A 13,776-nucleotide genomic window follows, 5' to 3' on the forward strand; every position below is an offset into this window, starting at 1 on the left:
ACCTGTGACCTGGGAATGGCAGTTGCTAACAGTGGCAGCAACGGGTGCCACACCGAATCCCTCATCTCCATGGACCAGTGGAATCACCATCTATACCAAATAGTTCCTGATATCCTGGTACATGGATCCCTATGCCAGGTGCCATGTACTCGCACATGACAAGGCACTTAGGAGACAAAGCAGTAGGAGGTAGGATATGATGAAAACAGACCAGTGCTTCAGAAAGCAAGTGAAACTGAATTCTGAAGAAGAGACAAATTGGGGCAGAGCCTTTATGAGGGAGGCAGTGAACTAGACTTTGAAGGAGGGGTAGGATCTGACTAGGAGACAAGGAGTGGGGATAGGAGGGAGAAAAGAGAGGATGGCATTGTGGGAGAAGATAATGGTGTGAAGGCAGGTTCAAGACAAGTGGGAATGGGTGCTGGCATAGAAGGATGCTTTCAGTTGGTTGAAATAGAAATGGCTTCAACAAATAAATTCTTTCACATAGTCCAGAGGTTGGATAGACGTCTGGATTGCTTGATCCAATAGCCAAACAGTGCCAGTGTCTTTTCAAGTGTCTGCTCTACAGTTCACAGAGAAAAAAAAAAAGTCATTTGTCTTCAATCAGTAAGGCAATATATCTCCTTGTTCAACAAGAGAGAGATTGACTGATCTTTCCCAGAAATCCCCAGCTAGCCTCTTTTTATATTTCATTGGCTCAAACTGGCTTTAGGCTTTCCTGTTTTTAAACCCATCGGTGATGAAGGAAATAAATATTATGATTGGCTTACACCAGTAGATCTCAAACTTTAGCCTTCCTTGGAATCAACAGGAGGGCTTCTAAAACCCACATACTGCTGCCCTGCCTACCTCAGAGTTTCTGATTCCATAGGTCTGGGGGTCAGAAGTTACATTTCTAATAAGTTGCCATGTGATGCTGGCACTGCTGGTCTGGGACCAGACTTTGAGGACTACCATCCTCGAATATCATTTGGGGTGAAATGGAGGTTGGAGCATCAACTGTAATGTGTCCGATGATATGGCCACCAAATATCCTGGTTTGCCTGGGACAGTTTCTGTTTATGCCTATTAAGCTAATATAATTATGCTCCCTTTCACTTTCAAAAGTGCCTTGGTCATCTTCACATATAAATTACATGATTATCTTACTATAGTAAACTATGAGTTCAAGTCAAAGACTCCTCTTTATAAGTCAGCACAGGCTTATAAATCCTAGTTCATACTAAGATTCATCAATAAAATATGTGGACCAACTTGGAGATCTCTTCTTTGTCCTGTGTTCAAGGACCTAAAATAAAGGAAGAAAGAAAGAGAGAGAGAGAGAGAGAGAGAGAGCAAGCCATCACTACGAACCATATTTTATGCTGTTGGATCTTGACTGTTGTCTTTTGGAAGCACTGCTCTTAATTTGTATGGAAACTATTCTCTACTAATCATAAATACAGCTTTTGATATTCTTTATGCTAAGCATTTGTAAGAGTATAACTCATTTTACTAAATAGTAAGGCATCAACTGCAACTAACTCCTTTTGTCTTAGGCTCATTGACATAATTTTTAGGAAAATTCAAAGCATATTTTGTATTAAACTAAACTATCATATTTTTAAAACTTTGACCATAATGCAACTCACAATAAGAGAGAGTTCAGAATTAATAAACAGTGTTGGTTGCCAAGCAGTTTTGGTTCATCCAGAACTAAAAGTTTTTATTGAATATTTACTACATCTGGCAGTCATGCTAGGAGGCCATGTAATTTCTGGAAGAAAAGTAGTGAAAAAATATTCCTATTTTTCTTTCTTAATCTAGTTTCTTTTTCTTGGCTTTTTCTACCTAAAGGTTACCAAACACTAGGTATGAAGTGATCTTACATATTAGACACCTCCAATCTTGTTCATGGAATCCAGTCTGACCTCTCCGAGTTTCTTAAGAAAGCAACTGAAAACTAGCAGTGTTTGGGATGCAGTTTAAGAATTTTCTTAAACCACTTCCTCCCAACCCCACACAAAATCATAACCCCGAGCAAATCCAGATGAGAATCATAGATATATCGTTGCTCTCTGCAAAACCAAGAATTGTGAAATTTTACTTAATCCAAAATTGTTTGAATTTTGTTGTTTTAAGCCTTTTACTGAACTTCTCTTCTTATGCCAAAATAACCACATATGGTTTCAATCCTTTGAGAGAAGGACAACTAAGGGTGTATCCAGTAAAATAGCAACATTTTAAAAGTTTAAATATGGTAGAATTTTTGAGCTGCAGAGACCCTAGTAATCTTCTGTTCTAAACTTCCATTCACAGTAGGAATCTCCGCTCCAACATCACTGAGAGATGGTTCTTTGAGCTGAATTATGACTTCCAGTGATAGGAAGACCGCAGTTTCAGAGGGTTGGCAATTGGCTTCATGGTTGAACAGCTTCAGCTAGAAAGTTTTTTTACACTGGTTACAACATGCCTCCAAATATATTTACTTTATTTATTTATTTTTTAAAGATTTATTTTTATTTATTCATGATAGACACAGAGAGAGAGAGGGAGAGGCAGAGACACAGGCAGAGGGAGAAGCAGGCCCCATGCCAGGAGCCCGACACAGGACTCTATCCCGGGACTCCAGGATCACGCCCTGAGCCAAAGGCAGGCGCGAAACCGCTGAGCCACCCAGGGATCCCCCTCCCAATATATTTACTTTAGAGGGCTACAGACTACTGTGGATTAAATTGTGTCCTCCCAAAATTTGTATGTTTGAGCCCTAACCCCCAATGTGACTGGATTTGGAGAGAGGGGTTTTGGGAGGTTAATTAAGGTTAAATGAGGTTATACAGGTGGGGTCCTAATCTGATAGGGTTGATGTCCTTATAAGAAAAGGAAGAGAGGGAGCAAGCCCTGCAAGCACTGAGAAAAGGCCATGTGAGCACACAGTGAGCACTCTGCAAGCCAGGGAGAGAATGCTGCAGAAACTGAATAGGCTGGCACCTTAATGTTGGACTTCTGGCCTCTGGAACTGTGAGAAATAAATTTCTGTTAATTAAGCCATCTAATCTATGATATTTTGTTATAGAAGCCTGAGCTAAGAATATGTGTACTGACTTTTCTATACCAGAACTGTCAACTATTATGAGCACTCTAACACTTAGTCTTTAAAATGAAAATTCACAGTGAGTTCCATTTTTCTTTATCTGATAAAATTTCCAGATCACTGTCTAGCCCCCCCCCATTTTTTAAAAAAGATTTTATTTACTCATGAGAGACAAAGAGAAAGAGGCAGAGACACAGGCAGATGGAGAAGCAGGTTCTTTGCAGGGAGCCCAAGACAGGACTCAATCCCAGGACCCCAGGATCATGACCTGAGCCGAAGACAGACACTCAACCACTGAGCCACCCATGTGCCCTTAGCCTGCCCATTTTGAGATCACTCCAGCGTGTGCCTGTCTCATCAAAATAATGTTGTCTAGAACAGAGCATAGACTATCCTAAGTTCATTCAGACCAATGCAGAATACATTGAGACATTATTTTCTGTGAGCTGGATTCTATATGTCCTTGTAGGCCACATGGAATATAATATTGGCTTTGGTTTTTCAGAAACACATTGTATGCCAGTTAAACTTGAGGTCCTCTAAAATCTGCATTTTTTTCTTTTTAGATGAGCTTCTTTCCAGGTCCTGTAATCCAGAAGACTTTTAAGTTACCAAATATGAAATCATATGGAAAAATGTAGAATAATAAAGAAATAATGATATTTCACTATACAAATGTGAACTTGAAGCATTGGTTGGCTTACATAATATAAAGTCAGCTATATATATACTATATTGGCAGGTGCTAAATGCTATGAAAATCAAGAAAAAGTAAAGCAGGATAGGGGGTGCTGGGACTACATTCTTCTGGTCACAACATGGCAGGAATCACTGATCTCATTAACATGGTTGTCCCTTCTTTGATTTCTGCTGTCTCAACTCTAAGTACCTCACCCTGTTTTAGCCTAGCCATGAGTAAACTGATTAACTTGGAAATTTACTACATATTTTACATATTTAATATCTCTAATGTAGAATCATTGTAGACCATGGTGATTAATTCAGCTTAGGAAGTATTCATTGAGTTATTCATTTAGAATAACAGCTTGTGATTTTATTAGTGGTACATCTGATTTTGAAAATGCCTTCATTTAATCAATTGATTCATCACCTGTCATTTAGTCAACAAATATTTATGAACTGCTCTCTGTGCAGAAGTCTGAATCATATGTACATGTATTAAAGTATTGCTACAGAATTATGAACTCTAGAATTCCTCGGTGTTTATAAAGGTGGAATTAGATATGCGGAAATACCATGGAGTGAAAATGGCAGTATTTTCTAATCCAAAGAATACAGCATGAGCATTTTTCTTTTCTCTTCTTTCTTTTCTTCTCTCTTTTTTTTTTTTTTTTTTTTGCTTTATGATTATATAAGAACATGTAGTTGGTCTGACAAGACTTCCCTATTAGATAACTTAGCATGTTTTCTAACTGTATACGTGGGGGAATTGAGATTCTGGGAAGATCAATGGCTTATCCTTAGTCACTGATGGAGTGTTAATACTAGAATGGAAACTTTTGGCTCCAGGCCTTCTTGTGAGCCAGGAGGCTTTCACTGTAACACCCACTCAGATCTCACCTGTTTCTGGGGTCCACATCCTTGATGTCAAAAGGACTCAGCTGTGAGTTCTCAGGGTGCTATCGACTTGTCTTTGCTATTGGGGTTCAGCCCTCCCTCTGGTCCAGGTATCAGCAGGTACAAAGGAGGGTATATGGGTAAAAGTGGGGGCAGGAGAAGAGGCCAAAGAAGGAATCAACCATGTTTATTTCAGCTCCTTTACCTTACTGTGGCTCTCAACTTGCTATGTGGCCATCTCCTATGTGATTATACGGAGGGGTGGGGGAAGGAAAATGATAATCACAAAAGAATTCTAGATATGTGACCCTGACCATTTCACTTTTAGGAATGTCATGTGGACATTTTGTCTGGAGATTTTCAACCTGGTTACAAAACAGGCAGAAGGAGTCTTACCCTATAGAAATGTATCAAAACTATGTGCGAGGAGGGTGTTAAACCATGAATCTCTGCCTAGACCCTCACACCCCCGCCCCCGCCCCCACCAAAGGATCTCACCTGAGCAAAGGTTCTTAACCCTGACTACACATTAAAATTATCTGTGGAGGGGCACCTGGGTGGCTCAGTGGGTTAAGCATCTGCATTTGTCATGACACCAGCATCCTGGGACTAGCCCAGTGTTAGACCCTTTGCTCACTGGGAAGTCTACTTCTCCCTCTCCCTCTGCCCCTCCCCACTGTTAGTGCTCTTTCTCTCAAATAAATAAACAAACAAACAAATAAATAAATCTTTTTAAAAATAATAAAATAAAATTACTTGTGGAATTTTTAGAAATTACCCAGACCCGGGTCCCACCTCTAGGCATTCTTAATTTTTTGGTCTGAGGTACAATCCTGATTGATATATTTTTTTAAAAACCCCATGTGCTTTAATTTTTTTAAAATTTTTTTTAATTTTCAATTTTTATTTTTTAAAGATTTATTTATTTATTTATGATAGACAGAGAGAGAGACAGAGAGGCAGAGACACAGGCAGAGGGAGAAGCAGGCTCCATGCCGGGAGCCCAACGTGGGACTCGATCCTGGGACTCCAGGATCGCACTCTGGGCCAAAGGCAGGTGCCAAACCGCTGAGCCACCCAGGGATCCCCCCGTGTGCTTTTAATATGCAGCTAGGATCACTGCCCTGGTGATCCCCTATTACTGACAGGACAGCATCCCACCATCCCCAGTGCCTACCACCAGTAGTGTTAATGTGGCGAAGAAAGCATGAGAACCATCAGTCCAGTCATTCTCAAGGTGTTTCACACACCAGCAGCATCAGTATCACCTGGGAACTTATTAGAAATTCAAATTCTCTAATATTGTGAAAATGTCAATGTTACCCAGGGCAATATACACATTTAATGCAATCCCTATCAAAATACCATGGACTTTCTTCAGAGAGTTAGAACAAATTATTCTAAGATTTGTGTGGAATCAGAAAAGACCCCGAATAGCCAGGGGAATTTTTTTTTTTAAAGATTTATTTATTTATTCATTCAGAGAGAGAGAAGAGAGAGGCAGAGACACAGGCAGAGGGAAAAGCAAGCAGGCTCCATGCAGGAAGCCGGATGCGGGACTCGATCCCCGGTCTCCAGGATCACATCCCGGGCTGCAGGCAGCGCCAAACCACTGCGCCACCAGGGCTGCCCAGCCAGGGGAATTTTAAAAAAGAAAACCATATCTGGGGGCATCACAATGCCAGATTTCAGGTTGTACTACAAAGCTGTGGTCATCAAGACAGTGTGGTACTGGCACAAAAACAGACACATAGATCAGTGGAACAGAATAGAGAACCCAGAAGTGGACCCTGAACTTTATGGTCAACTAATATTCGATAAAGGAGGAAAGACTATCCATTGGAAGAAAGACAGTCTCTTCAACAAATGGTGCTGGGAAAATTGGACATCCACATGCAGAAGAATGAAACCAGACCATTCTCTTACACCATACACAAAGATAAACTCAAAATGGATGAAAGATCTAAATGTGAGACAAGATTCCATCAAAATCCTAGAGAAGAACACAGGCAACACCCTTTTTGAACTCGGCCACAGTAACTTCTTGCAAGATACATCCACGAAGGCAAAAGAAACAAAAGCAAAAATGAACTATTGGAACTTCATCAAGATAAGAAGCTTTTGCACAGCAAAGGATACAGTCAACAAAACTAAAAGACAACCTACAGAATGGGAGAAGATATTTGCAAATGACGTATCAGATAAGGGCTAGTTTCCAAGATCTATAAAGAACTTCTTAAACTCAACACCAAAGAAACAAACAATCCAATCATGAAATGGGCAAAAGACATGAACAGAAATCTCACAAAGGAAGACACAGACATGGCCAACACGCACATGAGAAAATGCTCTGCATCGCTTGCCATCAGGGAAATACAAATCAAAACCACAATGAGATACCACCTCACACCAGTGAGAATGGGGAAAATTAACAAGGCAGGAAACCACAAATGTTGGAGGGGATGCAGAGAAAAGGGAACCCTCTTACACTGTTGGTGGGAATGTGAACTGGTGCAGCCACTCTGAAAACTGTGTGGAGGTTCCTCAAAGAGTTAAAAATAGACCTGCCCTACGACCCAGCAAATGCACTGTTGGGGATTTACCCCAAAGATACAGATGCAATGAAACGCCAGGACACCTGCACCCCAATGTTTATAGCAGCAATGTCCACAATAGCCAAACTGTGGAAGGAGACTCGGTGTCCATCGAAAGATGAATGGATAAAGAAGATGTGGTTTATGTATACAATGGAATATTCCTCAGCCATTAGAAACGACAAATACCCACCATTTGCTTCAACGTGGATGGAACTGGAGGGTATTATGCTGAGTGAAGTAAGTCAGTCGGAGAAGGACAAATATTATATGTTCTCATTCATTTGGGGAATATAAATAATAGTGAAAGGGAATAGAAGGGAAGGGAGAAGAAGTGTGTGGGAAATATCAGAAAGGGAGACAGAACATAAAGACCCCTAACTCTGGGAAACGAACTAGGGGTGGTGGAAGGGGAGGAGGGCGGGGGTGGGGGTGAATGGGTGACGGGCACTGAGGGGGGCACTTGATGGGATGAGCACTGGGAGTTATTCTGTATGTTGGTAAATTGAACACCAATAAAAAAATAAATTTATTAAAAAAAAAGAAATTCAAATTCTCAAAAAAAAAAAAAAAAAGAAATTCAAATTCTCAGGCCTAACTCTAGACATACTCTCAAGGGTATAGTCCACAAACCTGTTTTAAAAAGCCCTCCAGGGGCAGCCTGGGTGGCTCAGCGGTTTAGCACCTGCCTTCGGCCCAAGGTGTGTTCCTGGAGTCTCGGGATTGAGTCCCAAGTCAGGTTCCCTGCAGGGAGCCTGCCTCTCCTTCTGCCTGTGTCTCTGCCTCTCTCTCCCTCTCTCTCTCTCTCTCTGTGTGTGTGTGTGTCTCATGAATAAATAAATAAAATATTTTTTAAAGCCCTCCAGGTGATTCTGATGCATAGTAAAATATGCAATCCTAACTTAATGTATAGCATTCTAAACTTGTAACTTGAATATAACTGAGTTAGATACTTGTCCTTTCTGATGAAGAGAACATTCTAGTTATAAACATGAGCATAGGGAGGGCTCCATTTAGCTTAAAATGTTAAGTGTGGCAACAGAAATGTCAGACATTAACTAGGGGGGACTCTAGGTGTGAGAGCAGAAGTTGTATTTTTTTTTTTTTTTTTTTGAGATATAGGCTCCTTCTCAGGAAATCATATCTTATGGGCAGCCATCTTTTCCCATTGAGCTAAAGCTCTTTTTGTATTGCCTAGGAGTTTATATTTTAACCTACTATAGGCAGGCTCTTCCCCATAATCAAATAATGTTCTCAAAGACAATGAAGATCAATAAGGCCCTACACTAGACAAAGGGGCTGAAAAACATCCAAAGCCACCTGACCCAAGACGCCTGCTAGGAATCTGTTGGGTTCTCAATTACAACAATAACAGATGATGTCATGCCAGACCACTGTGGTCATGAGAGTTGGGGCAGAAGAGTGAGGTGTTGCTACCCATTTTGTCCCTCAATGACCCCTGTGGCTTTGAGAGAACCTTTAGATATGAGTCTATGAAGGAGGGATGACAATGTGGTTTTGGACATTCTTCATATCATCTTATTTCCAGCTTTCGAGCACATCAATGAGGATGTGAACAATGTCCCAAAGTAGAGCTGAGATGTCATAAGAAAAGCCTTGTAGTTGACAAACCCAAACGTAGATTCAAAATTCTTCCTTGTGGAGAAAGCCAGTTTACTATCAGAAACCCAAAGGTGAGGTTGCTTCAGAGCCCACCTCTTTCAAGTTGCTCATAAATTCCTGAGGAATAAATCACTGTTACTGGGACTAAAGACATGCTTAAAGTCAGAATGTGATGGTAATGATTCACTCTGAGATTTCATATCAAAGCCACAGGAACTAAAAATGCAAGTATATTTCCCAATGTTTAACATGACCTGCAATCTGAATCCATTTAACTTCCTCAAACCCTATTACTCAAAACACCCTATTTCTTTGTTGAGTAGAGATGGATTTCCTCTGTGGTAACCGTCACCATTTGACCCAGTGATATGTCCAGGCTCACCACCTGTGTGTTCTCCTTCAAGGAATGGTCATCAAGCAAGCAGAATGGGTCTAGTTAAGGGCATGTGCTTGGGACCAGAATACCCATGTTCAAGTCAACCAACATATCTTGTTAGGAGTGTATATCTGGATGCATTTTTTTTTACCTTCCTAAAGTACAGTTTCTTTACCTATAAAATGGGGAAATAATAGTACCAACCTCATAGTACTAGTACAGGGTCTGGTCTACAGGGAGTGCTCACTAAATATTAGTTTTTATTTGAGGAGGCTATAGCATAATGGTTAGGAGCAGGATTTTTTTTTTTTTTTTTTTTTTTTTTATGATAGTCACACACAGAGAGAGAGAGAGGCAGAGACATAGGCAGAGGGAGAAGCAGGCTCCATGCACCGGGAGACTGACGTGGGATTCGATCCTGGGTCTCCAGGATCGCGCCCTGGGCCAAAGGCAGGCGCTAAACCGCTGCGCCACCCAGGGATCCCTAGGAGCAGGATTTTAAGGCCAAACTGTCGGTTCAAATCTTTAGAGGCAAGTTTCCTAATCCCTCTGTGTTTCTATGTCTTTGTGTGTAAAATGAAGATAATAACATTATTTTATAATTTGTCAGATCAAGTGAGTTAATATATATAAAGGGCTTAGAACAATAACTGGCACATGGCAAGTCTGGATTAAGTAAGTATTAGTTAATATTATGATGTAAGAATCATAACAGAATTCCTGTCAGGAATAGTAGTGAGTCAAGAACCTGATCTCAGGTAGAATTAGACTAATATTACTCTCCTTAACTTCATTACCTGATTAACACTGGCTAATTCATCAGAGTAGGAGTTGAAAAGAGAGTCCAAAGAAACTGGGACAACCTGCCACCAGGTCTGCACTCACATTTGGAGGGTACTGGGAGAGAATGTAATAAATGTAGCCCACCTACCATATTTTAAATATTTAGAAGTTATATATCAAGTTAAAATCTGTTAAACGTTTTCTATCCTCCTATCTTGACAAATACACCTCTCAACAACCTGGAAATTCAGGTTGGGATGCAGAATTCTCAGAGTTGCATGCCAGAAGAAGCTGGAGGGACAGAGAGAGCCAGTGTCCAGCCCCTGGTCTCCAGGCCCTGGCCTCTACCCTCTTCCCTTCTTGCCTTCTTCTTCTTCCTGCTTCAGTGTCCAAGGTCAAGCCCAGAACTCCCACCCCATATACATCCCAGTGATGGCAATGTGCCACCTCGCTCAGGGAAATCTCAGGCAGATATTGTGCAATGTGGCCTGAGCTCTTTGGGCAGAAAATTCCATTGTCTTGGGTACCATGAACTATTCAGGAAGGGGAGTGTTATATACTGAATATCTGTGTCCTCTGCCTCCAACTCCCAAATTCATTTATTGAAGTTCTAACTCCCAATATGGCTTATTTAGAAATGGGACCTCTAAGAAAATAAGTAAGGTTGAATAAGGTTAGTGGGCTGGGTCCCTGATCCGATGGGATTGGTGTCCTTATGAAAAGAGACAACAGAGAGCTTGCTCTCTCCCTGTCTTTGCACGGAGGAAAGGCCATGTGAAGACAGAAGGTGCCCATCTGCAAGCAAGAAATAGAGTTCTCACCAGAAATTGTCCTTATTGACACACTACTGATTGCAGAATTCTAGTCTCTAGAGCTGTGAAAAAATAAATTTCTGTTGTTTAAGCACCCCTGAGTCTGTAGTATTCTGTTACAATAGTCCAAGCTGATAGTCCAAGTCCCTTGGATAGTCCAAGTCCCTAATACAGGGAGTGTAGAGTGGGCTCCTGGTGGGCATATCCCTTGGCCTGCTGACTCCTTGATCTGTGTGGAGCAAGGCATCCAGAGAAAAGCTAGAGTCCCTCTAAAGAGACATCCTTGGGGCAAGGATCCCCTTGAGCTCCAAGGATGGTCACCTTTCCCCAAAGGAACTCAGGAAAAAGTGGAGAAATTGAAATTTTTTGTAGTACTGGTCCAGATAGAGAGATTTGGTGTGGGGAATTTAGGTCCCTAAGGGTTACCTAACCCTCATTTTACAGTTGGAGAAACTGAGGTCTACAGACTTTCCACAGGTTGCATAAAACTTTGCTGAAACCTTGGCTGTCTAAAATCTTGGGCATATACCCTTTTATTAGTTAGGTTAATATGTCTCCCAATTTGTGGATTAATTGCTGGAGGCCTCCTGAATGTGCCAGGACAACTCTGGAGAATGCTTTAGGAATTCTTGCCTCAGTGCAGCCTCGATCTTGCTCTGCCTGGCTTATAAGGCACAAACCTTTGGTTAAAAAACACACATAGCCGCCTTGTAGGTATGTTTCTCTTCACACTTAGTAACTAAAGAAGAAGTGCACAATAACACTTGTAGGGTGAAGCTTTAGATATTTACAGGCTGTTATTCACCCCAATGAGACAAACATATGACTAACAGCAAATACAGTCCTCTGAGGCTCAAACACAATGTTTATTTGCCTTAAAAGTCTATTCAGGTCACATGAAGGAAGCACTTTGAAACCAGGCAAAAGTGACCAAACTGTGGCTCAGGAATGGAGCTCATATGCTCTCACATCCCTGAGGGCCTACGGCTCCGGGAGAAGGGCTGGTGGGCTTCACAAGATCAGCCCACGGACGCGGTGTTGCTCTCTAGCACACCTGTACTTCCCTGCGGCTTCTGTGCGTCCTGGGACAATGGACTAGCAGTTCCACAGTGATAGTCCTTCCAGGCACAGACCACGGTCTAATTATATCAGAATTTCCCTCTCTCTGGCTATTTTCAATTTCAAATGACTCCTACACATTGGAGCACATTTGAGTCGACTTGCCATGCACTTTTATTAATCCTATTTGAAAAGTGACCATATTAAGATTCAGAGAGCCTAATTAAACGCTTGGCCTAAAGTCATAAAGCTGATAAAAGAAGAGTTGAATTCATGTCTTCTGGCTCCAATTCCTCTGTAGCATGCGTTAAAAATAAAACAGCCAGAATATAAATCTATCTTACTTGGGCTTGGCTGCACTAAGGAAGTAAAACTACTTTGTTTTCTCTCAAAAGGGCTGTAAGTGTGGACATCCCTTGCTCACGGTTTGGGCAGTTTAGGTGGTCCTCGGCTGTCTTTCTTTAATTTCCAGAAGAACAGAGGTGTGGTCCCTTTCTTAGGAATTCCAGAAGGTTTCTGGTTTCTGGTTGAGTCAACTGGGTACCTAATCAGATCCATTGGAAGTAATGTTAATCTTCTCCAAATAAATTTATCTCTTATTTCTATTTCACGGATACTGTCAGTTGCTGAAAATATGTGGAAGATGCCAAAGTCTAAAGCAATCTGTCCTTCCTTGTTCCCTCCGCTCTGACAACAACCAGAGCAGAGGCCAAGTGGAGGTAGGGAGTGGAGAGTGGAGAGAGATGATGCTTATCTAAGAACAGGTGAAGGAGGGCTCTGGGTAATGGTTTCTGTAGCTCTGAGTGCTGGCTCTGGCTGGGTTGTGGTCAATCGTCTGCAACCTTCCTTCTTTCCTTTTCCTCTGCCCGAGTCCTGCTCCTTTCCCTTCCTCCTCCCTCCTTGAGGACATGGCAGTGGCCAAAGCCTCTACACTGAGGAGAGAAGTTGCTAACATGCTTCTTGTTCCAGTAGGAACTTGTCGGTCTTTGGTCAAAAGATGGGACCTCGTATCACATGCAGAGGCCCTTAGTACATCTTGCCTGTACTAGATGAATGAAGATGAATTTCCTCCCTCCTCTTCATCTTCTCTGCTCCCACCTTCCTCAGAGCCGCCAGCAATGCCCACTTTGATTCCTACCATAGCTTTCAAAATGCCGCCACTCCCCGCCCCGCCAATCCGTTCTCACAGGCTACTCAATCTTCAGAAAATCCCTCTATGGTATTATAGTCTGAGTGTGAAACATTTGGGATGACTTAGTTCAAGTGGTATCAATATTTTATAGTGAGGTTGGTCATGTGGTAGTGACTAGCTCTCAAACCCCAAACACCTACTCAGCCTCAAAAACCCTAACTATGATGACTCCTTTTTATCACTTGCAAGAAAATAAGAGTTAATCTTTTGATTTTCATCTTCTGAGCTTTATTCCCCAGCAAGTGAAACCAGCTATAGTGTTGTCAACCACTGAGACTTCTTTAAATATTCAGTGGCTAGCTGAGGGACAGTTTAATTCATTATTCTTCAAGGACTAAAAAGTGTGCTCACTAAACAAAGCAAAAAAGTGTACACACTAATTGAACAAATTTGTAAAACACTGTTACTGTGGGCTACATATAAGTGTATGTCCTTTAAGCATTAGCACCATTTTCTAACTATTCCTAGAGAGCATCTCCATCCAACAGAACTTTCTGAAATGATGAGAATGTCCTAGGTCTGCGCTATCCAATAGAGTAGCCAACAGTACATGGGACTACCAAGCACTTAAAATGCAAGAAATTGCATTTTTTATTTCGTTTAGTTTTTTAAAAAGCTTACTTATTTATTCTTAGTAAGTTCTACATCCAATGTGGGGCTCAAAATCATGACCCTAAGATCAA

General features: G+C 41.4%; 1 long non-coding RNA gene across 5 annotated transcripts in view; it reads right to left on the minus strand.

Moving 5' to 3' along the window:
- LOC144314102 (uncharacterized) overlaps window positions 1-13,776 on the minus strand; it is a 33,807-nt gene that overhangs the window by 10,613 nt on the left and 9,418 nt on the right. Inside the window, exon 4 of one of the 5 annotated variants that reach the window (XR_013379765.1) lies at window positions 1,169-1,291. The exons of 2 other annotated variants lie outside the window; for them this stretch is intronic. This is a non-coding gene — a long non-coding RNA (uncharacterized LOC144314102). Of the gene's footprint in view, window positions 1-1,168; window positions 1,292-1,737; window positions 2,423-11,728; window positions 12,446-13,776 lie in introns of those variants that run through there. 2 more of the 5 variants (XR_013379762.1, XR_013379767.1) reach the window with 2 other exon arrangements.

This window comes from Canis aureus, chromosome 5 (genome assembly GCF_053574225.1).
Source record: "Canis aureus isolate CA01 chromosome 5, VMU_Caureus_v.1.0, whole genome shotgun sequence".
In the NCBI taxonomy this organism is placed as follows: Eukaryota; Metazoa; Chordata; class Mammalia; order Carnivora; family Canidae; genus Canis; species Canis aureus.